We start from the raw sequence: 15,720 nt of genomic DNA, 5'->3' as shown, positions 1-15,720 counted from the left end.
TACATTCTGCAGCAGAGCAGGGAGAATCAATCTCCCTGTTCTGCTGCCTGGCCGCTATGGGTCCCCTGAGCAGGTGGGGGCCCTGTGCCAGCAGTGGGTCTCCCACCTGTCATCCCAGGTTCAGCTTATTACAGGGTCTGCCTATGGGGGTGCTGCCTTATTTCAAGGTGTCTATGGGGGTGCTGCCTTATACTACAGGGTCTGTCTATGGGGGTGCTGCCTTATACTACAGGGTCTGTCTATGGGGGTGCTGCCTTATACTACAGGGTCTGCCTATGGGGGGTGCTGCCTTATACTACAGGGTCTGCCAATGGGGGTGCTGCCTTATACTACAGGGTCTGCCTATCGGGGTGCTGCCTTATTACAATGTCTGCCTATGGGGGTGCTGCCTTATTACAAGGTCTGCCTATGGGGGTGCTGCCTTATACTACAGGGTCTGTCTATGGGGTGCTGCCTTATTACAGGGTCTGCCAATGGGGTGCTGTCTTATACTAGAGTCTGTCTATGGGGTACTGCCTTATACTACAGGGTCTGCCTATGGGGTGCTGCCTTATACTACAGGGTCTGCCTATGGGGGGCTGCCTTAAACTACAGAGTCTGCCTATGGGAGCTGCCTTGTGCTATATAGTCTGCCTATGGGGGTGCGTTATACAATATAGAGTTGTCCTATGGGGAGTTCATTATACTATATGGAGGCCTATGGGGAGAGCATTATACTATATGAAGGCCTATGGGGAGTGCATTATACTATATGGAGGCCTATGGGGAATGCATGATACTATATGGAGGCCTATGAGGAGTGCATTATACTATATGGAGGCCTATGGGAAGTGCATTATACTATATTTAGGACTATCTGGTGCATTATACTATATGGAGGCTATCTAGAGGGCCATCATACAGTGTGGAGATTACAGTGAAGGGGCCATCATACAGATTGGGGGCTACTAAGGGGTCAGTATACTGTGTGGCTGGTACTAAACAGGGGACATTATACTGTGTATACAGTTAGGTCCATATATATTTGGACAGAGACAACATTTTTCTCATTTTGGTTATAGACATTACCACAATGAATTTTAAACAAAACAATTCAGATGCAGTTGAAGTTCAGACTTTCAGCTTTCATTTGAGGGTATCCACATTAAAATTGGATGAAGGGTTTAGGAGTTTCAGCTCCTTAACATGTGCCACCCTGTTTTTAAAGGGACCAAAAGTAATTGGACAGATTCAATAATTTTAAATAAAATGTTCATTTCTAGTACTTGGTTGAAAACCCTTTGTTGGCAATGACTGCCTGAAGTCTTGAACTCATGGACATCACCAGACGCTGTGTTTCCTCCTTTTTGATGCTCTGCCAGGCCTTCACTGCGGTGGTTTTCAGTTGCTGTTTGTTTGTGGGACCAAAAGTAATTGGACAGATTCAATAATTTTAAATAAAATGTTCATTTCTAGTACTTGGTTGAAAACCCTTTGTTGGCAATGACTGCCTGAAGTCTTGAACTCATGGACATCACCAGACGCTGTGTTTCCTCCTTTTTGATGCTCTGCCAGGCCTTCACTGCGGTGGTTTTCAGTTGCTGTTTGTTTGTGGGCCTTTCTGTCTGAAGTTTATTCTTTAACAAGTGAAATGCATGCTCAATTGGGTTGAGATCAGGTGACTGACTTGGCCATTCAAGAATATTCCACTTCTTTGCTTTAATAGACTCCTGGGTTGCTTTGGCTTCATGTTTTGGGTCATTGTCCATCTGTAGTATGAAACGACGACCAATCAGTTTTGCTGCATTTGGCTGGATCTGAGCACACAGTATGGCTCTGAATACCTCAGAATTCATTTGGCTGCTTCTGTCCTGTGTCACATCATCAATAAACACTAGTGACCCAGTGCCACTGATGCCCAAGCCATCACACCGCCTCCGCCGTGTTTTACAGATGATGTGGTATGCTTTGGGTCATGAGCTGTACCAAGCCTTCGCCATACTTTTCTCTTTCCATCATTCTGGTAGAGGTTGATCTTGGTTTCATCTGTCCAAAGAATGTTCTTCCTGAACTGTGCTGGCTTTTTTAGATGTTTTTTAGCAAAGTCCAGTCTAGCCTTTTTATTCTTGACACTTATGAGTGGCTTGCACCGTGCAGTGAACCCTCTGTATTTACTTTCATGCAGTCTTCTCTTTATGATAGATTTGGATATTGATACGCCGACCTCCGGGAGAGTGTTGGTCACTTTTTTTGGCTGTTGTGAAGGGGTTTCTCTTCACCATGGAGATTATTCTGCGATCACCCACCACTGTAGTCTTCCGTGGGCGCCCAGGTCTTTTTGCATTGATGAGATCACCAGTGCTTTCTTTCCTTCTCAGGATGTACCAAACTGTACATTTTGCCACTCCTAATATTGTAGCAATTTCTCGGATGGGTTTTTTCTCTGTTTTCACAGCTTAAGAATGGCTTGTTTCACCTTCATGGAGAGCACTTTTGACCACATGTTTACTTCATAGGAAAACCTTCCAAATGCAAGCACCACACCTCAAATCAACTCCAGGCCTTTTATCTGCTTAGTTGAGAATGACATAATGAAGGGATTGCCCACACCTGTCCATGAAATAGCCTTGGAGTCAATTGTCCAATTACTTTTGGTCCCTTTAAAAAACAGGGTGGCACAGGTTAAGGAGCTGAAACTCCTAAACTCTTCATCCAATTTTAATATGGATACCCTCAAATGAAAGCTAAATGTCTGAACTTCAACTGCATCTGAATTGTTTTGTTTAAAATTAAATTGTGGTAATGTCTATAACCAAAATGAGAAAAATGTTGTCTCTGTCCAAATATATATGGACCTAACTGTAAAAGCGCATCATACTGTGTATAGCGGAGCTGTACAGGGGGGAGACTCGGGACATTTTTAAATGTAATGTGGGCACTTATTATTATAGGGGAACTCAGGTTACTGTGATTGTTAAAGGGGCACACACAGGGCATTATTACTTTCTAGGGGGGCAAAATATGGGCACTGTTTTCTAGGGCACTTGTACCCGGCATTACTATATTATAGAGGGTTGCTTTAGAATTTAGAAGGCACAGAGAACCACACAGCAGGGGCAGTAATAGGGACACATACGGCAGCAGCAGCTCAGTATTGGGATATCAGCAGGATGAGGAGTTTGTGCAGGTTGGGAATAGATGGTGATGGGGCTGGAATGTGAGATGTGAAATGTGTCTCTGTTGTATTCTCTGCAGCTGAGTCGTGGCTGGAAGAAGTTGTCATGTCGGTCTGGGCCAGATGGAAAAGACGGGAAAAGTGAACAATTCCATCAGAAAGAACGTCAGCGGTAAGTCACTATCTGTAACTGTGCTGTGATGTTATATGTTCTGCAGGGCTGGTATCTACCACTGACCATATGTTTTGTCGCCCACAGAAAGTAATGTGATATTCATACAAATAATTAACTTAAAATACAAATATATGTTGCATAACATTGGTGAATGAAGTTGTGGTGCTATTAGAGTCATATTTAATATTTTGTGTGATTTCCATGAGCTTGAAGGACTGCATCCATGCTGTTCAACAATGATTCATACAATTTATTAATGAAGTCATCAGGAATAACAACGAATGCAGCAGAGGCTTAGCTAGGGTTTTGGTCCAGGGGGGCGAAACTTCTGAGTGGGCCCTTAACCAGGTAACCTTGATTACAACTCGGTGACGCACCCTAATAGTGGAGGAGAACCTCAGCAGATGACCACGCTCTTACTGAAAATAATCTCTATATACAGACAAACATGGATATTACTGCCATATGGTCAGTGGTAGATACCAGCCCTGCAGAACATATAACAGATCTGAGCACAGTTACAGATAGTGACTTACCGCTGACGTTCTTTCTGATTGAATCTTTCACTTTTCCTGTCTTTTCCATGTGGCCCAGACCGACATGACAACTTCTTCCAGCCACGACTCGGCTGCAGATAATACAACAAAGACACATTTCACTTCTCACATTCCAGCCCCATCACCATTTATTTCCAACCTGCACAAACTCCTCATCCTGCTGATATCCCAATACTGAGCTGCTGCTGCCATATGTGTCCCTATTACTGCACCTGCTGTGTGGTTTTCTGTGCCTTCTAAATTCTAAAGCAACCCTCTATAATATAGTAATGCCAGGTACAAGTGCCCTAGAAAATAGTGCCCATATGTTGCCCCCTAGAAAGTAATAATGCCCCGTGTGTGCCCCTTTGATAATCACAGTAACCTGAGTTCCCCTATAACAATAAGTGCCCACTTTACATTTAATAATGTCCAGAGTCTCCCCAATGTACAGCTCCCCTATACACAGCATGAAGATCTCTTATACACAGTATAACGCCCCCTCACTGTATAGTACCAACCACACAGTATACTGACCCCGTAGTAGCCCCCAAACTGATTGATGGCTCCAACAATGTATGATGGCCCCTTCACTGTAATCTCCACACTGTATGATGGCCCTCTAGATAGCCTCCATATAATATAATGCACCAGATAGTCCGAAATATAGTATAATGCAATTCCCATAGGCCTCCATATAGTATAATGCACTCCCCATAGGCCTCCATATAGTATAATGAACTCCCCATAGGACAACCCTATATTGTATAATGCACCCCATAGGCACACTATATAGCACAAGGTATATAGCACAAGGCAGCACCCATAGGCAGACTCTGTAGTATAAGGCAGCACCCCCATAGGCAGACCCTGTAGTATAAGGCATTACCCCATAAACACTCTGTAGTATAAGACAGCACCCCATAGGCAGACCCTGTAATAAGGCAGCACCTCCATAGGCAGACCCTGTAATAAGGCAGCAACGAAAACAAAACGAATGTTCCAGCTTCTTCTGAATAAAATGTAAATCTTTAATCCAAATGGTTAAAATAGTACATGCTCCTAATACCACACCATGACCCCGTGAGGAGAGCGACGCGTTTCGACTGCCGCAGCAGTCTTTATCCAAGCTATGGATAAAGACTGCTGCGGCAGTCGAAAAGCGTCGCTCTCCTCAAGGGGTCATGGTGTGGTATCAGGAGCATGTACTATTTTAACCATTTGGATTAAAGATTTACATTTTATTCAGAAGAAGCTGGAACATTAGTTTTGTTTTCATGCATCTTTACGTCTCCTCAGGACTGGGTTCCGTGCTTCTCTTCAGGATCGGTGAGCTGGCTTTTTCTTCTTTTTTTCTAATAAGGCAGCAACCCCATAGGCAGACCCTGTAGAATAAGGCAGCACCCCCATAGGCAGACCCTGTAGTATAAGGCAGCACCCCCATAGGCAGACCCTGTAGTATAAGGCAGCACCCCCATAGGCAGACCCTGTAGTATAAGGCAGCACCCCTATAGGCAGACCCTGTAATTAGGTGAACCAGTGATGACGGGCAGGGGGCCCGCTGCCTGCACAGGGCCCCCGCTTGCTCAGGGGCCCCATAGCGGCCGGGCAGCAGAGCAGGGGGATCGATTCTATATATCTGTATAGGCGCGCTGTGCACGCTGACAGTTACAGTAGTGTAGCTCTGGGTGGTCCCCCTCAGAGCGCTGGGCCCTGGGCGACCACCCCCTCTGCCCCTCTGGTAGCTGTGCTACTGGAATGCAGTCTTACATGCCTCCCAGAGTTCATCTAGATTCTTTGGTTTTGTCTTCCAAGCTTCTTATTTCATCCTACCCCAAACATGCTCAATGATGTTCATGTCTGGTGACTGGGCTGGCCAGACCTTGAGCACCTTGATCTTTTTTGCCTGGAAGAACTTTGTTGTAGAGATGGATGTGTGAGATGGAGCACCATCCTGCTGCAGAATTTGACCCCTTTTATGATTTGGAATATAAGAGGTAGCTAATCCTATTTGATATTTTAGGCTATTGATATTGCCTTCCACCTTGCAAATGTTTTGTCCACCCCCATACTGAATGTAACCCAAGACCATAATCTTTCCACCACCAAATTTAACTGTTTTCTGGGTGTATTTTGGATCCATACGGGCTCCAGTAGGTCTCCTGCAGTATTTGCGGCGGCTGTGGTGCAATTCTAGTGAAGATTCATCAGAGAAATCCACCTTCTGCCAGTTTTCCAGCGTCTATCTGTTTAGCAGGCTGTGGGACTTTGCAAATACCACACGGTTTTTTATTTGCCTGTTGTTTAGTGCTGGCTTCTGGGCACTGACTCGACCATGGAGGCCATTTCGAGACAGAATCCTACTAACTGTTCTAGTTGACACTAGTGATGGGCAGTCAGGCTCTTTTTGGTGATCCAGCTCTCATGGCTCCGCTCACCAAAAAGAGCCTGCTCTTTCGGCTCACAAAACGGCTCTTTTTGGATCCTAAATGGATCCCCATTGAATGTGTGTTCAGGCGCCCAAAACCACGCCCACCTACCGCAGAAACTCCGCCCACTTGCTAGGAACCAATTAAATTGATGAGTGAGTGGAGTTTTGCTCAGGTGGGCGGGGTTACGCCTGCCGAAGTCCGGGATTTTACGCCAATTGAGAGCCATTCAGGGATTTTAGTGGCTCTCACTGGCGTGCCGGCTCCCATCGTTCACAGCAGGGAGCCGGCTCTTTGTGTCAGATCCGTTCGCGAACGACACATCGCTAGTTGACACAGGGACTTGAGGTTACCAGGCTTGTTGGAGCTCTGCTGCAGTGGAAGAGGGGTTGGCTTTGGATTTTCTAACCAACAAACGTTCCTCCTGAGCAGTTGTCTTGTGGGGTCTGCCGGACCTGGGCTTCTCAAACACATCTCCAGTCTCTTCAAATCTTTTTTTTAAATTCTTTGTACTTGATGTTGAGACACATTAAAGGTGCCAGCCACCACTACAGTGGATCTGGTCATCAGCCTCTTGATAATCTAGGCTTTGGTTGCAGGGTGGATTTTTGGCATGTTGCCAGAGCTCAAGTTGCAGTTCAAGTGAAGGTCTGGGGTGCTGGGTTTCTAATAATACACACACACTAATTAACCGATCGTTTACTGAGCACAGGTGAGGATGTAAACTAGGATTGGGTGCATTATATGACCAGGCGACAAAACTTTTGTCTTGCCAAAATCTGACCATTCTGTGTCCATTAACTGATCAATATTTCTGCATTGATGCCAATTTATTTTCTTAACCTAAACCACATTCCGGAGGGTTTCAGCTTTCAAAAGAATAAATTATACAACGAATGGATGAATTTAACATCAGGTTATAAGCTTTTATTTACATAACATGGATAATCGACATAACTTCTGTCAAGGAGTGTAGATGGGAAGGAGCACTTAAACCAATTGCCTATTGGGCGTCAGCATCACATGTCACAACACCTCATCACAGCTCTGAGACCACAAGTGCCGACATCACTGGAATGGAGCTGGCACAGGAGGCGAGTATAGGTTTTATTATTTTATTGGGGCCGAACATTTAGTTTAAGAAGGGGTTGTCCTAGTTAGTGGACAACCCCTTTAAATGTCTGGCCACAGAACAACCCCTTTAAATGTCTGGCCACACCAAAGGTGCACCGAGCACCTGTGCTTGTTTTGAATAATAAGTCTGTGCTGATAAAGTCCTTTTAAAAGGGTCGTGTAGTGAAGACAAGTTATAACCTAATTATGGGAGAGGTGATAACTTGCTTATCAGTGTGTGTGCGACCGCTGGGACCTGCACCAATTGGCAAAACAGGGACTTTATTTTCCCATTAGAAAATAGAGTGGCTGGTTGGATAGACGACCAATACTCTGTTCATTTTCAATGGAGCTGCTAGAAAAAGCAGAGCGCTCTGCAGCCCCAGAGAGCAAGAATGGAGCTCAGACTGAGCATGTGCAGTGCTGCTCAACTTTAAGGGCTCGCTTACATTAAGGCTTCTTTTACACTTGCCGTGATTTTTGCGGCCCGTTTTTGCAGGCCTTTTTTGCGGGGAGTATTGCCGTAATTTTCATGGTCTGCCGCAAAAATGGGCCTGAAAAATCTTGCGGATCACAGTTTTTCTGGTTTAGAATAGTAGGGAAAAAGTAGGGAAAAAACGTTGATCCACAAATCTTGGCAGCTTCACGCTTGATTTTGATCAATTCATGGGCAGTTATTTTGCGCCTTTTTTGCCCAACACGCTTCTTGCGACCCTGTTGGCTATTTGCCATGAAACGCTTGATTGTTCCGTGATCACGCTTCAAAAGTTTGGCAATTTCAAGACTGCTGTATCCCTCCGCAAGACATCTCACAATTTTGGACTTTTCAGAGCCCATCAAATCTCTCTTCTGACCCATTTTGCCAAAGGAAAGGAAGTTGCCTAATAATTAAGCACACCTTATATAGGGTTTTGATGTCATTAGACAACACCCCTCCTCATTACAGAGATTCACATCACTTGATTTACTTAATTGGTAGTTGGCTCTCAAGCCTGAACAGCTTGGAGTAGGACAACATGTATAAAAAGTATCATGTGATCAAAATACAACTTGCCTAATAATTCTGCACACAGTGTATACCTGGAAGGAGCCCGTACAGTCTGTATCTACAATAATATATACCTGACAGGAGCTCATACAGTCTGCATCTACAATAATACATACTTGACAGGAGCCCATACAGTCTGCATCTACAATAAAATATACCTGACAGGACCCCGTACAGTCTGTATCTACAATAATATATACCTGGAAGGAGCCCTTACAGTCTATATCTAATATATACCTGACAGGAGCCCATACAGACTGTATCTACAATAGTATATACCTGACAGGAGCCCATACAGTCTGTATCTACAATAACATATAAATGGAAGCAGCCCATACAGACTGTATCTACAAAAATATATACCTGAAAGGAGCCCATGCAGTCTATATCTACAATAATATATACCTGACAGGAGCCCATACATTCTGTATCTGCAATAATATATACCTGACAGGAGCCCATACAGTCAGTATCTACAATATATACCTGACAGGAGCCCATACAGTCTGTATGTCACGATACAATTTTGGATTTGTAGCAGATCTGGTTTCCCTCAGTTTAAGATCTTTTTTTCCTTTCTGGTCATCGGGGGTTAATGCAGTAGCCCCCCCACCGGTGGCCACTGGTGTTATTGCATTGCTGCGGGGTCAGCTGATGTTGGTGGTGACCACTCCCTCCATCTTTTAAGAGGTCACCTGGTTCATCAGCTGACTGTCGGTGTTAGTTCATTCTCAGCGACCAAGCTGGGAGTAGGAGCTTGCTGGGAACAGTTGTTAAATCACAGTGATATGTCACACAAAATACTTAATAAGTAACATTTCCCACATGTCTACTTTACATCAGCATCATTTTGGAACCAAAATTTTTTTTTTGTTAGGGAGTTATAAGGGTTAAAAGTTGACCAGCAATTTCTCATTTTTACAACACCATTTTTTTTTAGGGACCACATCTCATTTGAAGTCATTTTGAGGGGTCTATATGATAGAAAATACCCAAGTGTGACACCATTCTAAAAACTGCACCCCTCAAGGTGCTCAAAACCACATTCAAAAAGTTTATTAACCCTTCAGGTGTTTCACAGGAATTTTTGGAATGTTTAAATAAAAATGAACATTTAACTTTTTTTCACACAAAATTTAATTCAGCTCCAATTTGTTTTATTTTACAAAGGGTAACAGGAGAAAATGGACCCCAAAAGATGTTATACAATTTGTCCTGAGTACGCCGATACCCCATATGTGGGGGTAAACCACTGTTTGGGCGCATGACAGAGCTCGGAAGCGAAGGAGCGCCATTTGACTTTTCAATGCAAAATTGACTGGAATTGAGATGGGACGCCATGTTGCGTTTGGAGAGCCACTGATGTGCCTAAACATTGAAACCCCCCACAAGTGACACCATTTTGGAAAGTAGACCCCCTAAGGAACTTATCTAGAGGTGTGGTGAGCACTTTGACCCACCAAGTGCTTCACAGAAGTTTATAATGCAGAACCGTAAAAATAAAAAATCATATTTTTTCACAAAAATGATCTTTTCGCCCCCAATTTTTTATTTTCCCAAGGGTAAGAGAAGAAATTGGACCACAAAAGTTGTTGTACAATTTGTCCTGAGTACGCTGATACCCCATATGTGGGGGTAAACCACTGTTTGGGCGCATGGGAGAGCTCGGAAGGGAAGGAGTGCCGTTTGACTTTTCACTGCAAAATTGACAGGAATTGAGATGGGACGCCATGTTGCGTTTGGAGAGCCACTGATGTGCCTAAACATTGAAACCCCCCCACAAGTGACACCATTTTGGAAAGTAGACCCCCTAAGGAACTTATCTAGATGTGTGGTGAGCACTTTGACCCACCAAGTGCTTCACAGAAGTTTATAATGCAGAGCCGTAAAAATAAAACAAAAATTTTTTCCCACAAAAATTATATTTTAGCCCCCAGTTTTGTATTTTCCCGAGGGTAACAGGAGAAATTGGACCCCAAAAGTTGTTGTCCAATTTGTCCTGAGTACGCTGATACCCCATATGTGGGGGGAACCACCGTTTGGGCGCATGGGAGGCGGGCTCGGAAGGGATGGAGCACCATTTGGAATGCAGACTTAGATGGAATGGTCTGCAGGCGTCACATTGCGTTTGCAGATCCCCTAATGTACCTAAACAGTAAAAAAAAAAAACACAAGTGACACCATTTTGGAAAGTAGACCCCCTAAGGAACTCATCTAGATGTGTTGTGAGAGATTTGAACCCCTAAGTGTTTCACTACAGTTTATAACACAGAGCCGTGCAAATAAAAAATATTTTTTTTCCCACAAAAATTATTTTTTAGCCCCCAGTTTTGTATTTTTCCAAGGGTAACAGGAGAAATTAGACCCTATATTTTGTTGTCCAATTTGTTCTGAGTACGCTGATACCTGATATCTGGGGGGGAACCACCGTTTGAGCGCATGGCAGAGCTTGGAAGGGAAGGAGCATCATTTGCAATGCAGACTTAGATGGATTGGTCTGCAGGCGTCACATTGCGTTTGCAGAGCCCCTAATGTACCTAAACAGTAGAAACCCCCCACAAGTGACCCAATATTGGAAACTAGACCCCCCAAGGAACTTATCTAGTTGTGTTGTGAGAACTTTGAACCCCCAAGTGTTTCACTACAGTTTATAACGCAGAGCCGTGAAAATAAAAAAATAAAAAATTTCCCCCCAAAATTATTTTTTAGCCCCCAGTTTTGTATTTTCCCAAGGGTAACAGGAGAAATTGGACCCCAAAAGTTGTTGTCCAATTTGTCTTGAGTACGCTGATACCCCATATGTGGGGGGGGGAACCACCGTTTGGGCGCATGGGAGGGCTCGGAAGGGAAGGAGCGCCATTTGGAATGCAGACTTAGATGGAATGGTCTGCAGGCGTCACATTGCGTTTGCAGAGCCCCTAATGTACCTAAACAGTAGAAACCCCCCACAAGTGATCCGATATTGGAAACTAGACCCCCAAAGGAACTTATCTAGTTGTGTTGTGAGAACTTTGAACCCCCAAGTGTTTCACTACAGTTTATAACGCAGAGCCGTGAAAATAAAAAAATAACAAATTTCCCCCCAAAATTATTTTTTAGCCCCCAGTTTTGTATTTTCCCAATGGTAACAGGAGAAATTGGACCCCAAAAGTTGTTGTCCAATTTGTCTTGAGTACGCTGATACCCCATATGTGGGGGGGAACCACCGTTTGGGCGCATGGGAGGGCTCGGAAGGGAAGGAGCGCCATTTGGAATGCAGACTTAGATGGAATGGTCTGCAGGCGTCACATTGCGTTTGCAGAGCCCCTAATGTACCTAAACAGTAGAAACCCCCCACAAGTGACACCATTTTGGAAAGTAGACCCCCTAAGGAACTCATCTAGATGTGTTGTGAGAGCTTTGAACCCCCTAGTGTTTCACTACAGTTTATAACGCAGAGCCATGCAAATAAATTTTTTTTTTTCCACAAAAATTATTTTTTAGCCCGTTTTGTATTTTCCCAAGGTAACAGGAGAAACTGGACCCCAAAAGTTGTTCTCCAATGTGTTCCAAGTACGCTGATACCCCATATGTTGGGGTAAACCCCTGTTTGGGCGCACGGGAGAGCTTGGAAGGGAAGGAGCACTGTTTTACTTTTTCAACGCAGAATTGGCTGGAATTTAAATGGGACGCCATGTCACGTTTGGAGAGCCCCTGATGTGCCTAAACAGTGGAAACCCCCCAATTATAACTGAAACCCTAATCCACACACACCCCTAACCCTAATCCCAACGGTAAGCCTAACCACACCTCTAACCCAGACACACCCCTAACCCTAATCCCAACCCTATTCCCAACCGTAAATGTAATCCAAACCCTAACCCTAACTTTAGCCCCAACCCTAAATGTAGCCCTAACCCTAGCCCTAGCCCTAACCCTAGCCCTAACCCTAGCCCTAACCCTAATGGGAAAATGGAAATAAATACATTTTTTAATTTTTCCCTAACTAAGGCTACGTTCACATTAGCGTTCTGCGCCGCAGCGTCATGCGCCCCTATATTTAACATGGGGGCGCATGGACATGCGTTGCACTTGCGTTTTGCGACGCATGCGTCACTGCGGCACACGCGTCATGGCGCAGAGGACGCAACAAGTTGCATTTTTTGTGCGTACAAAATCAAGCAAAAAAAGGACGCATGTGTCGCAAAACGCAGCGTTGTGCATGCGGTGTTCCTGCGTTGTGCGTTGCGTCGCCGACGCTGCGGCACACAACGCAAATGTGAACGTAGCCTAAGCGGGTGATGAAGGGGGGTTTGATTTACTTTAATAGCGGGTTTCTTAGCGGATTTTTATGATTGGCAGCCGACACACACTGAAAGACCCTTTTTATTGCAAAAAATATTTTTTGCGTTACCACATTTTGAGAGCTATAATTTTTCCATATTTTGGTCCACAGAGTCATGTGAGGTCTTGTTTTTTGCGGGACGAGTTGACGTTTTTATTGGTAACATGTTCGGGCACGGGAGATTTTTTGATCGCTTTTTATTCCGATTTTTGTGAGGCAGAATGACCAAAAACCAGCTATTCATTAATTTCTTTTGGGGGAGGCGTTTATACCGTTCCGCGTTTGGTAAAATTGATAAAGCAGTTTTATTCTTCGGGTCAGTACGATTACAGCGATATCTCATTTACATCATTTTTTTATGTTTTGGCGCTTTTATACGATAAAAGCTATTTTATAGAAAAAATAATTATTTTGGCATCGCTTTATTCTGAGGACTATAACTTTTTTATTTTTTCGCTGATGATGGTGTATGGCGCCTCGTGTTTTGCGGGACAAGATGACGTTTTCAGCGGTACCATGGTTATTTATATCCGTCTTTTTGATCGCGTGTTATTCCACTTTTTGATTGGCGGTATGAGAATAAAGCGTTGTTTTTTGCCTCGTTTTTTTTTTTTTTTTTTTTTACGGTGTTCACTGAAGGGGTTAACTAGTTATGTCGTTTTATAGGTGGGGTCGTTACGGACGTGGCGATACTAAATATGTGTACTTTTATTGTTTGATTTTTTTTTTTATTTAGATAAAGAAATGTATTTATGGGAATAATTTTTTTTTTTATTTATTTATTTAGGAATTTTTTTTTTATTTTTTTTTTACACATGTGGACATTTTTTTTAAACTTTTTTACTTTGTCCCGGGGGGGCATCACAGATCGGTGATTTGACAGTGTGCACAGCACTTTGTCATATCACCGATCTCACTGACAGGGCTGCAGGCTTACCAGCGCCTGCACTTGGTAAGCCACCTCCCTCCCTGCAGGACCCGGATGCCGCGGCCATCTTGGATCCGGGACCTGCAGCGAGGAAGGAGGTAAGGAGACCCTCGGAGCAACGCGATCACATCGCGTTGCTCCGGGGGTCTCAGGGAAGCCCGCAGGGAGCCCCCTCCCTGCGCGATGCTTCCCTATACCGCCGGTACACCGCGATCATGTTTGATCGCGGTGTGCCGGGGGTTAATGTGCCGGGGGCGGTCCGTGACCGCTCCTGGCACATAGTGCCGGATGTCAGCTGCGATAGTCAGCTGACACCCGGCCGCGATCGGCCGCGCTCCCCCCGTGAGCGCGGCCGATCGTGCTGGACGTACTATTCCGTCCTTGGGAAGTAGGGCCCACCCCACATGGACGGAATAGTACGTCCAATGACAGAAAGGGGTTAAAGGGAACCTGTCACCCCGTTTTTTCCGTATGAGATAAAAATACCGTTAAATAGGGCCTGAGCTGTGCATTACAATAGTGTATTTTGTGGACCCTGATTCCCCACCTATGCTGCCGAAATACGTTACCAAAGTCGCCGTTTTCGCCTGTCAATCAGGCTGGTCTGGTCGGATGGGTGTGGTGACATCACTGTTTCTTCCCCCAGATCTTGCTTATTTTTCCGTTGGTGGCGTAGTGGTTTGCGCATGCGAACTCGGCTTCAGGAAAATGGCCGCCGCTATCTCCATCTGCGCACGCGTGGCATCCCGCGGCCATTTTCCTGAAGCCCCGGGCCGCAGAGCGCTCCATCTGCGCACGCGCGGCCATAGGAAGATGGCCGCCCCCACCGATCACCAGGCGAATAGCGCAGTCGCGCTCTTTTCCTTCAGTTGCGCAGTAGATTTGCCTGTTGGGCATGCGCACACCACTATGCCACCAACGGAAAGATGAGCAGGATCTGGGGGAGAAACAGCGATGTCACCACGCCCATATGACCAGACCAGCGTGAGTGACAGCCCAAAATGGCAACTTTACAAAGGTATTTCGGCAGCATAGGTGGGGAATAAAGGCACAAAAAATACACTAATGTAAAGCACAGCTCTGCCCCTATTTAACGCTATTTTTATCTCATCTTGAAAAAACGGGGTGACAGGTTCCCTTTAAGGGTCTGCGTCGTGAGGTGGTGGAGCAGCTGCAACAGTTGTTGCCCAAGATATCTCTCCCTGACAGGTTCTCTGGAGGGAGAGATACATTTTTGGTTTTTAAGGAGGCCTGCAAGTTATACTTCAGGCTCCGCCCTCGTTCATCAGGGAGTGAGGAACAACGGGTGGGAATCACTGTTTCCCTTCTTAACCCCTTAAGCCCCAAGGGTGGTTTGCACGTTAATGACAGGGCCAATTTTTACAATTCTGACCACTCTCCCTTTATGAGGTTATAACTCTGGAACGCTTCAACGGATCCTGATAATTCTGACACTGTTTAATCGTGACATATTATACTTCATGACAGTGGTAAAATTTCTTCAATAAGACTTGCGTTTATTTGTGAATAAAAACGGGAATTTGGCGAAAATTTAGAAAATTTCGCAATTTTCCAACCTTGAATTTTTATGCCCTTAAATCACAGAGATATGTCACACAAAATACTTAATAAGTAACATTTCCCACATGTCTACTTTACATCAGCACAATTTTGGAACCAAAATTTTTTTTTGTTAGGAGTTATAAGGATTAAAAGTTGACCAGCAATTTCTCATTTTTACAACACAATTTTTTTTAGGGACCACATCTCATTTGAAGACATTTTGATGGGTCTATAGGATAGAAAATAACCAAGTGTGACACCATTCAAAAAACTGCACCACTCAAGGTGCTCAAAACCACATTCAAGAAATGTATTAACCCTTCAGGTGTTTCACAGGAATTTTTGGAATGTTAAAATAAAAATGAACATTTCCCTTTTTTTCACACAATTAATTCAGCTCCAATTTGTTTTATTTTACCAAGGGTAGCAGGAGAAAATGGACCCCAAAAC

At 44.4% G+C, this 15,720-nt stretch overlaps 1 protein-coding gene across 1 annotated transcript in view; it reads right to left on the bottom strand.

The window, feature by feature from the left end:
• The window catches only part of INPP1 (inositol polyphosphate-1-phosphatase), a 410,629-nt gene that overhangs the window by 376,196 nt on the left and 18,713 nt on the right, over nt 1–15,720 (bottom strand). The window lies entirely within an intron of this gene.

This window comes from Ranitomeya variabilis, chromosome 7 (genome assembly GCF_051348905.1).
Source record: "Ranitomeya variabilis isolate aRanVar5 chromosome 7, aRanVar5.hap1, whole genome shotgun sequence".
NCBI lineage: Eukaryota > Metazoa > Chordata > Amphibia > Anura > Dendrobatidae > Ranitomeya > Ranitomeya variabilis.
Note: the sequence above shows the minus strand (reverse complement) of the source record. Positions and strands in the feature narration are given on the sequence as shown.